The 13479-nt window shown below is 37.4% G+C and overlaps 1 protein-coding gene across 3 annotated transcripts in view; it reads right to left on the bottom strand.

Annotated features, from left to right (window-relative positions):
- The window catches only part of LOC125232882 (extracellular matrix protein A-like), a 156501-nt gene extending 143687 nt beyond the window's left edge, over nt 1–12814 (bottom strand). For all 3 annotated transcript variants that reach the window (XM_048138705.1, XM_048138706.1, XM_048138707.1), the window contains exon 1: nt 12664–12814. The gene's annotated coding sequence lies outside the window, so the exon portion shown is untranslated. The remainder of the gene's footprint in view (nt 1–12663) is intronic.
- Between the last annotated feature and the right edge of the window lie 665 nt (nt 12815–13479).

Below are 13479 nucleotides of genomic sequence, written 5' to 3'. Positions count from 1 at the left end.
AGGCAACTCCTTGCTTACCTAAATTATGACCATGTGTGTAAAGAAATAAAGAATTTTTGTATTTTGTATTTTTTTGGATACATTTTTTCGAACCTTCCATTCCGTTACCGGCGTTACCGCCATACAAAATGTATGAAAAAATGGTAACGGTTTTTTATTATATGACAGCTTCTGATTAATATCTTTTCGTCATAGCGATATAAGTCTGTTTCGAGATACGTCATGTCTGCCTACGGGCAACAATGGCAGTTATTGTTTATATTGCATTCGTCTGTCTAAACACGTATTGTGTACGTTAATTTATGCATGCTGTCTATCAAATTCAAATACATGGGCGTATACATCAGGACCAAGACCGCAGACAAGCACGGTCGAGTAATAAACGATATAACGTCAGACCATCCTTTTCGCACTATCTGTAAGTGCGATAGGGATGCACCGATGCCTTAAAGTTTATCCAACTAGTGTGCTGCGCCCGCCGGTCTAGCACAACTGGTGCTCTTTTTAGGGTTTTTTAAATGAAATAGACAGCAACGAGCAGACGAACCGCCTGATGGGAAGCAGTCGTCGCCGCCCATGGACATAAGCAACATCAGGGGAGCCACTTATGGTTGCCGACCTTTGAGAAGCCTAAATACCTGCTTATCCCTCCAGAACCCCATATCATAGCGCAAGGGAAACACCTCAGAAGGTAGCTCATTCTACAAGTTGCACGTTCTGGGCAAAAACGAGCGAGGGGCCATTTGCTCTTGCCCGCAACTCAATACTGGAAGTTGGGCTTTGATAAGGACTCGCGCGCGAAGACGCAAGTTGTGAACCGCCAGAGGTATTAACCATTGTTGTTAACTACTTATTGAGGCTTAAGCAGAGTATGGAGTCTGATTGTAACACTCACTAAATAATTAACGTGGTAAACAATATATATTTCAAGTGACATGTTTACAAACAAGACAATATAAAACAAAATGCCCATAATTTTTATTCCTGGCTTTAAAATTCTCTCTCGAATTTTGTTCCAGTCATTTGAAACCTGTCTCCCCTTCAAAAGAGGTCGATCAAATCGAACTCGACGGTCGGACGTTTTATCCGTCCATTTAATCCTATCTTCCGTCCTAAAAGTCCGTTTACGACTTTTACGTCCGGAATGACTATCCCGTCGCTATTTGGCTAATAAAAGGACTCTGACAGTTTTTATCCGGTGAAAGGATTACCTACTTTCAGAGATTGTTACATATAGTATTTGTAAAAGCGTAGTGCACACACATAGTAACTAACGCCTTTAAGTAATAGTATGAATTTTAATTGGTAAGTTGCATGAAATTTCGTTTAGTAGTTTTTGAATTTATCGCTCACATACAGAAAGACGCTGCAGGTGAGTTTAACTGAGTCAATACGAGTAGTATTTATGAACTAAATATTTCAGTGTTAACTTCAGAATTAAGACACCCCAATTAGCGTAAGTTGTTAACAAAAATTAACTCACTGTCAGTTTTGTGACGATTAACCATGAAATTTCAATAAAATAGTTATTTGTTTTACAAGGGGGCAAAGTTGTTGTTTAACCGCACGTGCCAATATTGATACCCGAGCAAGCGAAAGATTTCCAATATTATTTAGTGGAATCTTGAGCGTTGCGAGGGTTTCAAGGCACGAAGGTTAAACAAACTTTGCCCCCGAGTGAAACACAAAATTTTTTCCACACCAACACGAACAAAATTCTGACTATAAAACGTCAAACTAAATCCAATCCATCAATTTATTCAATATTTAGGATTCAAAATCATCATTTATAAGTAAATTCTAACAGTCAGCTTAAGTAGGTACATCAAGTTAAAATTTGTATTAAATTACTTTGCACTCTTGTGGATAAAATGCAATTTTGCTATCTGTTTTCGAATAGCAAAGAGAGCCTTTGCCAGTTGGTGTGGTGAAAACATTGTTTTTATGTGATTTACATAAACTTTAAGGGATAATCTACATTCAGAATGTGAGAAAAGTAAATTTTTAGACAGATTTTATGCTTAATTTTCGTCACAAAACTGACATCGAGTTAATTTTTGTTAACAACTTTCGCTAATTGGGGGCCCATATTCTGAAAATACCCACAGTTTCCTCGTATGCGGATTCGTGTTGCGGATACGAGGGGTGCACAGGATAAAATAGGCAACTAAAATTACTTCTTACATTGAACTGAAAATTTTTAAATGAAAAAGCCAGCGGTAGGAAAAACTAATTCCCTTACCTTGCTTCTATTCACCGCTTCAAACAATTTGCTTCTCGAGTTAATTAAAAAGGCTGGGAAAAGGAGAGTTTAGCGAACGTTTTAACGACTTTTTAGCTTTTCTATACTTTTATGCTTTTTACGCAATCTGTAATGACCTGTCGAGGTTCTTGATGTGATGAAATGTTTGAATGGGATTTAGTATGTTTATTTTTGGACATTTGTGAGGGATTAGACAGGGTAGGAATAATAGTTATTTGTTTTACAAGGGGCAAAGTTGTTGTTTAACCGCACGTGCCAATATTGATACCCGAGCAAGCGAAAGATTCCAATATTGAACTTCGAGCGTAGCGAGTGATTCAAAAAGTGGAATCTTGAGCGTTGCGAGGGTTTCAAGGCACGTAGGTTAAACAAACTTTGCCACCGAGTGAAACACAACATTTTTCACCACACCAACACGAACAAAATACTGACTATAAAACATCAAACTAAATCAAATCCAGCAATCTATTCAATATTTATGATTCAAAATAATTATTTATAGGTAGGTAAATTCTACCAGCCAGCTCAAGGCATCACGTTAAAATTTGTATGAAATTACTTTGCACTCTTGTGGATAAAATGCAATTTTGCTATCAGTTTTCGAATAGCAAAATTGATCTTTCTTTACCAGTTGGTGTGGTCAAATAGTTATTTGTTATATAAGTACAAGGGTGCAAAGTTGTATTTTAACGCCAAGTGTGGAATTGAAAAACGAGCAAGCGAAAGGAGTCTATAGTTGAACCACGAGCGAAGCGAGTGGTTCGAGAATAGAATCCTGAACTTGCGAGTTTTTTAACACACGAGAAGTAAAATACATTTGCACCCGAGTGTAACACAAAACTTTTCATCCCACTATTTGTCCCCCAGTTGAGATTTGCCCCGCTGCACTGTAGTCGTTGCGCGTTCTACAGAGTTAAATGAAATTGCACGGTATAAAAAAAGTTCTAAATGATTTTGCTAATCCAAACAAGGGGTTGGCCTGTTTATAACTACATGGTAGTATAGCCGATTACATGGGTTTCCCCGTATGTAGCGAAAAGTAGCGCCGCGTAGAGCCCGGTTTCGAAAGTGTTAATATCATATATAAATTACCTAATTAATCTGAAAAAATAAGTGGTTATTTTACCAAAACGTATCATCGAAAAATCAGCGTCAGAAATCACCACCAGACCGTTTCGTGGATTTATTTATCTGTTCTCTAGAATTTTCTCTACTCGTAAGCATGTTACTGCTTCCAACTAAATAATTTCTAGGTATACCTTTATAAAGCCCAAAATATAAGATACTAAAGTAGCTGAAAGAACTGCAGCCCATTGTAGCGGCAGGTGCACAATGACTCTTGAGCCTTGACGAAGCATTGTAGACGTGCCCCATTTTCGAATACGTTCGTTAGCTGCCAAGTCGCCCGCTGTCACCCTTTCGTTTCATTCTAACTCACGTATTTGAGAGAAAACCGCAATTTTTCGCACATTTGGGAAGAAAATTAACTTGCGTGACAAATTATTAGATATCAATCTCAATATTTTTGCTACCTAGTTAACAAAATTTTAACAGAATTTCACCACTCCGTTTCTTCCCGTGGGTGTCGTAGAAGTCGACTGTGGGATATGAGTTAAATTGTGTAGGCGACACGCTGGCAACATGTCACTGCAATGTCACAATTTGAATTTCTTTGAACCCCTTTTTGCCAAGAGTGGCACTGAAACTTAGTAGTTCATGTGCACTGCCTACCCCTTTATGGGATACAGACATGGTTATATGTATGTATGCATGTGTTATAATATGTATGTGTATGTCTAGTTAACAAAAAGTAGATTGGTATCCAATTCTCACTGGAAGGATGGTCCACATCCGTATCCGGAAAATTGCGGATCACAACTGGATCACAGAATATATAATAGTACAAGTACAGAAGGCTCACTCCTTTGATGTTCACAAAACGCCGCCATTCTAAATTCTTACCTACATTAACAAACGGACCGAACGCGTGCAGACGACATTGAATTCTATTGCGCCGCGCGAAGGTCGTCGCCACTGAATGGGCCGCGAACTCGCGGCCGCCGGCATGTACTTGTAGCGCGGCGAAATGATCGCGGAGTGAGCCGCCCCTGACTGGATGAGACTAGCACAGGACCGGGATACATGGCGTACTAGAAGAGAGGCCTATGCTCAGCAGTGGGCGATAAAGGACTGATGGGTCACCTTTGCCCAGTAGACCTGTAGCCATACAGGTTAAAAAAAGCACGGGCATATTTCGGCATAATATAAGTTTTATTATTTATGTCAAAGATATGAAATATTATAAAGTTAGATTTAAGGAAATTGCCATACCCTACCAGGGTGCCATGTGATCTTTCTCTCTATTTTGTAACAACTATGTAAATGGTACCATGGTTATCAATAAACGATATTATTGTGTTATTTCATAAATTTTACGTAGGTAATGACCGATGTCGAATATTCATTCAATGCAGGTACTTAAGAAGCTTGTGATATAAATAAACTCCCAGGGAAGGCAAAACCTTTTTATGTGTCATTATTCTTTTTTCATAATTTCCAATTTCCCGGAACAATATTTCCCCCACAAAACAAAAAACATCGAAGCCGGAAAATTGTCCTGATTCCATTAATTTCGCCATCTTTTCCAATCTTTCTGTAGCTTAGAGCATACATTGGAGTAGTCTTATGTTATACTTGTGTGCAAAAATGTAGGCAGATCTTTACGGAAAGTTAAAGTGCAAAAGATTACTCAAATACCTATGCAAAAGAATGTCTGTGTCGAAACTGTGGCAAGTGTTTCAAAAATGACCTCCACGTGGCATCATCTTTGTGTATCTTTTTTCTCGTACAAAATGTTTAAGACTGTTTACCTATGTTGTACAAATAACTGCCTTTACTTTTACTTTTTACTTTTACTGTAAAAAAGCCGATGTAATGAGGCGTGAAAAGATTGTTTTCTCAAACATACAATGAAATATTGTCTTTACGTTCCTTAAAATGGGCTGGGAAGTATCGCTTTTTGGGCGCAAAGACTCGAGAGGACTGTAAAGGGATTTCATATTATTTTTTAGGCCTAGGCCTGCAAAGTAACTTTTTTTATTATAAAATATTGTCCTTTAGAGCATTTTTTTTTATTTCATTGTATGTTTGAGAAAAGCACTATAGATGCCTCGGCGTGAAAACGGATTCCCGGCCTCGTATCCCTATCTCGTATATACCCACTTGGCCGGAAATCCTCATTTTCCCGGCCTCTGATGTAATGTACTATTTCAGTCTTGCTTGTTAAAGGATAAAAACACATTTTTGTTTGACCCGCACTAACTTTTTATGTTGTTTTTGCATATCGTGCAAGATTTTTGATGTTTTTGCATACTTATCGTGCAAGATTTTTGTCCGAAAGGCGACTCCATCACTGTATGCTCTAAGCTCTCAAACGAGGGTGTGTTTATCGAAGTCGACCGGGAAATCAATCGAGCCTTAATAGCTTTAAAGTATCTTGTCGAATTGCGAGCGATTTAAATGGGAATTCAATTACTTTCCTCTAATTCCTCGGCCCAATGCGCGTAGCCAAGTACCCAAAGACTCTAAAAGTAGTTTTTATAAACTATAAAATAATAAAAAAAAGTAACTTTGAAATATGGAGAAAAAATTATGCTTCTTCAAATGGAGACACAAGTTTGATTTGATTGATGATCAGTTAGATGAAGTTAATTACTTATTACCAAGCACGATTTAATACTGGACTGACAAAGCCCATACAAAAAAATCGAACCCCTGAAATGTTTTTAGGCTTAGAACTAGATGGCGCTGTTCGCAGCCTGGAAGTGGCCAAAATCATATTTTCCCCAAATATTTTTGCGTGTTTTTATTTTTTATAAGAACAAATGACATATTTCTTTATTTTAAAATCATGATATCACGTCAATACACGTTTTGAGAAAAATAAATTTGTAGGCATCATCAGTGTAGCTTACTGGGTACTTTTTCTGGCTGAACATGCGTAGGTACTTATATGAATATTAGTAAAACAATTTCCCCTGCAACATCCAGAGTTTCAGACTATAGAGCCACTTAATTCCAACATTTAGGCAATATCGGGAAACGTCCACTATCGACCAGAACCACTTCAAACTAGTTTTACTTTCCACCACACTACAAAAAGGACTTATGTCCCACTTAAAACACTAAATTGCCAAACATTTTATTGACCAAATGTGAATCTTATAACAAAGAGAATAAGGTTTAGTAGGGTTACTTTAATTGTGTATTTCATTGCGTGCACTTAGGATGTTTTGAATGTAGGATGGAGTTTCACCGCAAGCAATGTTCGAAAACTTTGGCACGATTAAACTACGATTAGTGAAAGCTTTTATATAGTTCTGTGATCTGAAACTAACTAAACGTATTCTTAGTATTAGTATAACGTTATTCTCATTAAGTGAAAATGTAAATTTTCTTTTGGGAAATAAAGTTCTTTAAACACAACTATTCTAATTTAATTGAAATTGTAATCTTTGTAGGAACCTGCAGAGAATAATACGTTATAGAGCATTTTCAGAATTTGGGACCCCCAATTAGCGTAAGTAGTTAACAGAAATTAACTCACTGTCAGTTTAGTGACGATAATTATTAAGCATGAAACTTCTATAAAAATATTGTTTTATGTTAAGTAATTACATAAACTTTAAGCGATAATCTACATTTAGAACGTGAAAAAAGTAAATTTTTAGACCCAAATTCTGAAAATATCCTATAACGTTACGATACAGGTGCACAAACGAAGAAATTCGATAAATTAAAATACGGCCGAAAGGAGTGTTTTTAAATTGTCGCGAGTAACGAATAACCTCTTCGCACGTGTATCGTACGATGTTTTTCAGTAGGTACAGGTGGCCTTTTGAAGTGTCGACATGGCAATAAATGTACTACTTGGCGAACTTGCTAGTTCGGGAATTCAATATACTCTATGGTTCGGGAAAAAAACACCATATCTACTGAGTACCTAAGTTAAGTAACTAAGTATAATTCTGTTTTTTCGCTTAACTTCAAACTCGGGTAAATACTTCTGCTATAAGATTGATTATCTTTCAGATAATAACTTTTTTTATATAATCAACCTTAAAGCAAAATGGACTTACCCGGATTTGAAGGTAAGCGACACCTTTTTAACGAAACCACATTTCATTCTCAGTGACCATTATTTTCCCGGTAAAACAACTGCAGTGTTATTTTTCGCGCAGAATGGAAGCGAAGAGGTGCTTCTCCATTGTTGTTTCAAGCCTTAAAGGCTTGAAAACATGGCGTCAGCCGCGGGAGCAGAGTCAACAAGATGTCTAAACAACCCTTTTTCATTAAAGTAACGGAGTGACCACACGGTTACCGGAAATGAGATTCTGTCGTATTGTGAACATTTGCGACACGCTGGAAATGTGGATTTTAACAATCACTTTTATAGTACCTAAATTATCATAAATTAAAATTTGAAAAAAAAAAAACCCGACCGCGACATAGTAGACCGATTTTCATGAAACGTACCGAATAAGTCAGCTTTCAGACAAAAAAAAACTAAATCTAAATCGGTTCATCCGTTCGGGAGCTACGATGCCACAGATAGACACACACACAGACAGACAGACAGACAAACAGACAGACAGACACGTCAAACTTATAATACCCCGTCGTTTTTGCGTCGGGGGCTAAAAAACACCCCGTCGTTTTTGCGTCAGTGGTTAAAAAATAGGTAGGTGCATGGTAAGTGTAGGTAAATGTTCATCTTCTTACACATCGGTTTTCTTGTTCGGATCACTACTGTTACCACAAATCACCTCTAGTGTAATTACCAACTTATTTTATTATTCATGAAAAATTTACTGTTGTGACATTCATCATAATTTCAGCCATTAATCGCCCTGCTGTCACTTATCCCGGTCCTGGGCTAGTCTCATCCAGAAGTGCCCCGCAGTTTTTCGAATACCGTCCACCCAACGAGCCAACGGATGCCAGGCGCTTGTTACATCCAATAGCGGCCACCATTCGGTCAACATTTTGGTCCATCTGCCATCGCTCTGCCCGGCAACATTACATTTGTGACATTTACACGCGTTAATAAGTGATTGTCGTGATTAATTCAAAAGATTTCATAACTAACTAATTAGGTACTTCAAATGAATACGAATAAAAAAATACTTTCTCATTCAAGTTGCGATTGAGAATATTTACCTACGTTCTGTTCTCAACAGTTGACGATCGATTCATTTGATTTTTGAGTTACACATTGTCATTATCAATTCATCATAATTATGTCATAAATATTGACCCTAAAGATTGTCAAAAAATGTGCGAAGAATTTTCCATCAAAAAATTCGTAATTTTGGGAACTTCTCTTTGGTGTATTGCTACCACTAATGCGGAATTCATACATGTCAAGTTAAAACAATTAATAGGATGTTTAACGACAGTTTCGCAGCACCGGGCGTGCCTTCCTCGTATCCTTCTTGTTTTGCATTGTTCTGGAGGAATCCGACTTGTTCACTTGTTCAAGGTGAACGGTTGTTGCTAGCAAACCATGTATCCACGAGTAGTAAATGATTTACGCTAGACTGGGTCGGGACTGGGCCAGAGTTTCCGAGGCTTCGTTTTCTATGACAGATGATGGTAAGCATGTGAATTACTGTAGGAAGTATCTACAGAAAACAATATAAATAAAAAAATGTGTTAGAGGCCGTTCGGAAAGAGAAGAGGCGTGAAATGTTGCACTTCGGGGAGTGTGCTCAAGAGCTACACGAGCTTATTCCACCGTCCCCATTCTACCATCGGACTCTTAGACGCACGGCCGGTTTTCATACTTTCTTGGTAGATATTCCGCGAATTCGCACGAAGCGCTTTGCTTCTTCTTTTCTTATGCGCACTGCCAAGGAGTGGAATTCCTTGCCGGCGGCTATATTTCCGTGCTCATATAACCCGGCAACCTTCAAATCAAGGGTGAACAGGCATCTTCTAGGCAAGCTCACTCCATCGTAGGCTTACCCATTCATAATAAAAAAAGAAATGTATGGGGTCCAATGCATTCCACGACTCTTCTCTTACCGAACGGACTCTATATTTACTGCCAAAACATTTGACATTGACAGTTAGGTAGGTACTGCCTAAAAAAATAACTGTCAGACTTCGTAGCACAGAAATGCTCGGATAATTTCGAAAAGGGAATCTTGATATGATGGAAATAATGGTGAGTTTCATGTGACTTTCGAAATTAGACGACCAAAATACCCCAATGCACCCTACTTTGAAAACTAGTGCAAAAAACACCATAATAGGTATGTACTGAAAAGTATTAATTAACCGTTCGAGATATGGGCCGTTGGGCGATGGGAAGTTTTAATTTTAAAATGTACGTTCATGTTTTAAATTACCTCTAGTATTATACGTTTGAACACTTTCTACAAGTTTTGTGACGAGACCACAATAATGTTGATTCTCTAATTACAGCGAATTACATCACTATAATTACATGTATAATGCGATATTGTCGGACTGCGGTAAAATTGTGATTTATAAAATAGTTTTAATTGTTCTAGACATGCTAACTTTCATTGTGATACATGAGAATAAGTTTTATGTTCGAGTATGACATACACAAGTTACACAACACAACACCATTATAAATAACTATATTTTGCCAAATCCATTTTAGAGAAGAGGGGGGGGGGGTAGAAAAAAATAAAAAGTGACCTATGTCACTCTCCATCCCTTCCACTAATTAAATATCTCCAGCTCCACATAAAAAATCACGTCAATTCGTTGCTCCGTTTTTCCGTGAAAGATGAACAAACACGCAGACTTTCCTATTTATAATATTAGTATGGGTAGAAACAAGATTCTTGATACATAAATAGATATATAAAGTATTTACATTTTTAGAAAAAATGCTTTGTAAATGAAAATTTTGATTCGTTATCAATAATTGATTGGAACCAATTTCTTAACTAACTAATATTATTATGTACTTAAAAAAAAGGATAGACCCAATCGCAATAAACATGTTTGTTACGAAAAAGATTCCACGTGCGAATATCTATTTTAGCTCTTCTTTTATGGAATACCGATGATATTTCATAAATTGTTCGCTGGTTCGCAGTATCTCCAAAATCGTTGTTTCCCAGAATCGTCGTCGATAGAAAATGTACAGGGCATTATTATGTGCATCATAGTACATTACATCAGAGGCCGGGAAAATGAGGATTTCCGGCCAAGTGGGTATATACGGATAGGGATACGAGGCCGGGAATCCGTTTTCACGCCGAGGCATGTATAGAATCTCAAACATACAATGAAATAAAAAAAATGCTCTAAAGGACAATATTTTATAAAAAAAAGTTACTTTGCAAGCCTATGCCTAAAAAATAATATGAAATCCCTTTACAGTCCTCTCGAGTTGTTGCGCCCAAAAAGCGATACTTCCCAGCCCATTTTAAGGAACGTAAAGACAATATTTCATTGCATGTTTGAGAAAAGTAATTTTGTAGTTATTTTGACTAACATGGCACTGAATAAAAAAGCGACTAATAGTTTTCGAATTATATAATAACTTACAAATCTTTTACAATCATATTACATCATACCATCGTGCAGCTGTGGTTGCGAAATTATTAATTTTAAGTATACTTACTGTTATACTGTACCTATTTCTAATTCTTATGAATTTTTCGTGGCTCTTTCAAAGTGTTTTTCAATAAAAAAATATGTTTACCGGAAATCCCCATACAAAAAAAATGCGAACTCTTAATTCAGCTTGTACTAGCATGCAAAAATCATTTAACTACTATTCTATTTGCGTATATACTTAATGTATATCTTCAATTGTGGAAATCTTTTACACTATAACAGCTTATTTCGGTCAACAACTGCATCAAGTTACCAAGCCTCTGTACAGGTAACTTCTTATAGATTTTGGTAACTTATTACCTGAAAACTTCCTGAAAACTGGAAGAGATCCCATTAAAGGTATAAAATTACTGACTCTGTAACTGTGTCTCTTTTGTAAAGCTTATATGTATACATAAAACTTTAAACACTCTTTCTTACCTACCTAATAGGTAAAAATCGTATATGTATGACGTCGATTGTCTGATAGATGTGATCTAATCGCCTAGCTGATGATACCAAAACATTGCGTTTGTTTGTAATCACACTAATCATCGTGGTAATTTACGGAAACGAAATTCTGCGCCTTCCTTTCGGTTTATAAAACGCACCAAGGTTTCACAATTTGTAGTATTTCGTATTGATTTTTAAACGAAACATGCAAGTACATAATTATTTGGATATTATATTTACTAAACAGCAAGGCTAACTTCAAAAGGTAGCTAATTTTGAACGTGTATATGTAATTATGTACGTCTCAGATGGATTGGGCTATATTGGTCACGGTGGCCCAACCTTTGATTTTTTGCGGATGTTTGCACGTTTTCTAACGATGTTTTCTTTCACCGATAAGCTAGTGGTACTTCGTATATAAGCATTGAAAAGTAGCATTCCATGGGCCGTCTCGTACAAACAAACGCATTATATGTATTTAGTGTGTTGGTGTCTTTCGGCGTTTAAAGCAAGCGATCATTTTTCTGTGCAAAATGTTTGCGCCTTGCCTTAGGGAATGGTCCTCTTACTCAGCCAATTTTCTGAAAATTCGCATTTGTGCGGGATATTGGTAGACTATTTCATGGATTGCTCCAAAATTCAATGATGGTAGAGCCAGGATAGGAACCTGCGACTTCGGGATTCAAAGTCGGAGACTACTAGCGCCTTTCGGCGATCACCACTTCTTCTTCTTCTTTTCTCTAAACCTTTCATACTTTAGCAAAAACTATGTTACTACAACGAGTAAGTAAGCCTACTAAGGCATTTTGCTTGCCTGTTGTTGGTGTTATAGAAAGTGTGACTCGAGTGTTAATCTCCTAAGATCCAGACGCAGTTGCTTTGTTTTTGAATGTTGAGCTTTTGGTTTTTAAATAAAAGTTCTAACTAGATTCACGAAATGTGTAACAAAAAATTGGGTCCCAGAATGTGTTGACTAGTTTATTATATATTTATGTTGAGAATTTTCTCGCTCTCAAAATTACCCCAACGCACCTTTAACAAGGTATAGTTAAATAACTAGTTCGAGCACCTAATTGGCAGTTAAAGTGCTTAAGACTGATGAGCCTTGTCTCAACACCACTGAAGCGCAGCGACAAGCAAAACATCAGGACTTTCACGTAGTTACACCGAACCAGACATGTTTCTAAATAAACCAATGAATCGTTTAATGCTCAACCAGCCACCGTAACCATATCACGGCACTTAAACTTTCACATTTTTACCGCGAATTATTAAAACAAACAAAACATAATCATCAAACACACCTTGGGGTTTTATTTGGCTCCAGTTTGTCCTGGTATCCTGGTCGTTCCACAGATCACTGCACTTTGGCACAGAAACACCGGTATCGAGTCACTCGCGGCGATACTACTTGTGTCGAACACGCGCGTGGTCGGACCGAGCGTCGATTGTAGACTGTCGAGTCGAGTCGACTGGCAGAAGAACCGCTCGCCGCTCAAATCAAGGTCATGCAAAACTCTGCTCCCATTTCCTCAGTGGAAAGTGTATCCGTGATCCGCCCGTGCCCCTTTTGGACAGGTGTGGGAGAAAGCACACAAAAAACTTATCGTTCTGAGTCATTCTGCGAGATGATTTGCTTGTTATCTGCGGAGGAAAGTGACAGGACCGGTTTCGGAGGCGCCGGATTTGTTTGGAAAGGAAAAGTGGCGCGTGTGGTCAACCATAATTATCTATTCAATATTTGACCTCTGAGGTCTATAAATATAAATCGCTGATAACGTTATTTTTAAGCTTTTATTCAGCACTTAAAGGCGCGATGTTAAGTATGTTAACAAAAATAAATTCTGGTCCCGACATTTCGCTACCGAACTTAATGGTTTTTCGTCACAAGCTTTCATGAAAACTGTTTTTTTTTTGTGAAGAATTTTCTACATAAAAAGCGAATTTTCCTCTGTATTTCCACGTCTAAAACTTCAATAAACTAAACGCTTGTGAAGAAGTGCTCCAAACTTTTACGAGAGTAGTTTACTGAAGAATCTAGTTATATATTATATAATCTAACAGAGAGGTATTCACAGTCTGGTTCTCAAGAATTCAGGAGCTTAACAAAGCTCATGTTA

The sequence above is a fragment of the Leguminivora glycinivorella genome, chromosome 13 (assembly GCF_023078275.1).
Source record: "Leguminivora glycinivorella isolate SPB_JAAS2020 chromosome 13, LegGlyc_1.1, whole genome shotgun sequence".
In the NCBI taxonomy this organism is placed as follows: Eukaryota; Metazoa; Arthropoda; class Insecta; order Lepidoptera; family Tortricidae; genus Leguminivora; species Leguminivora glycinivorella.
Note: the sequence above shows the minus strand (reverse complement) of the source record. Positions and strands in the feature narration are given on the sequence as shown.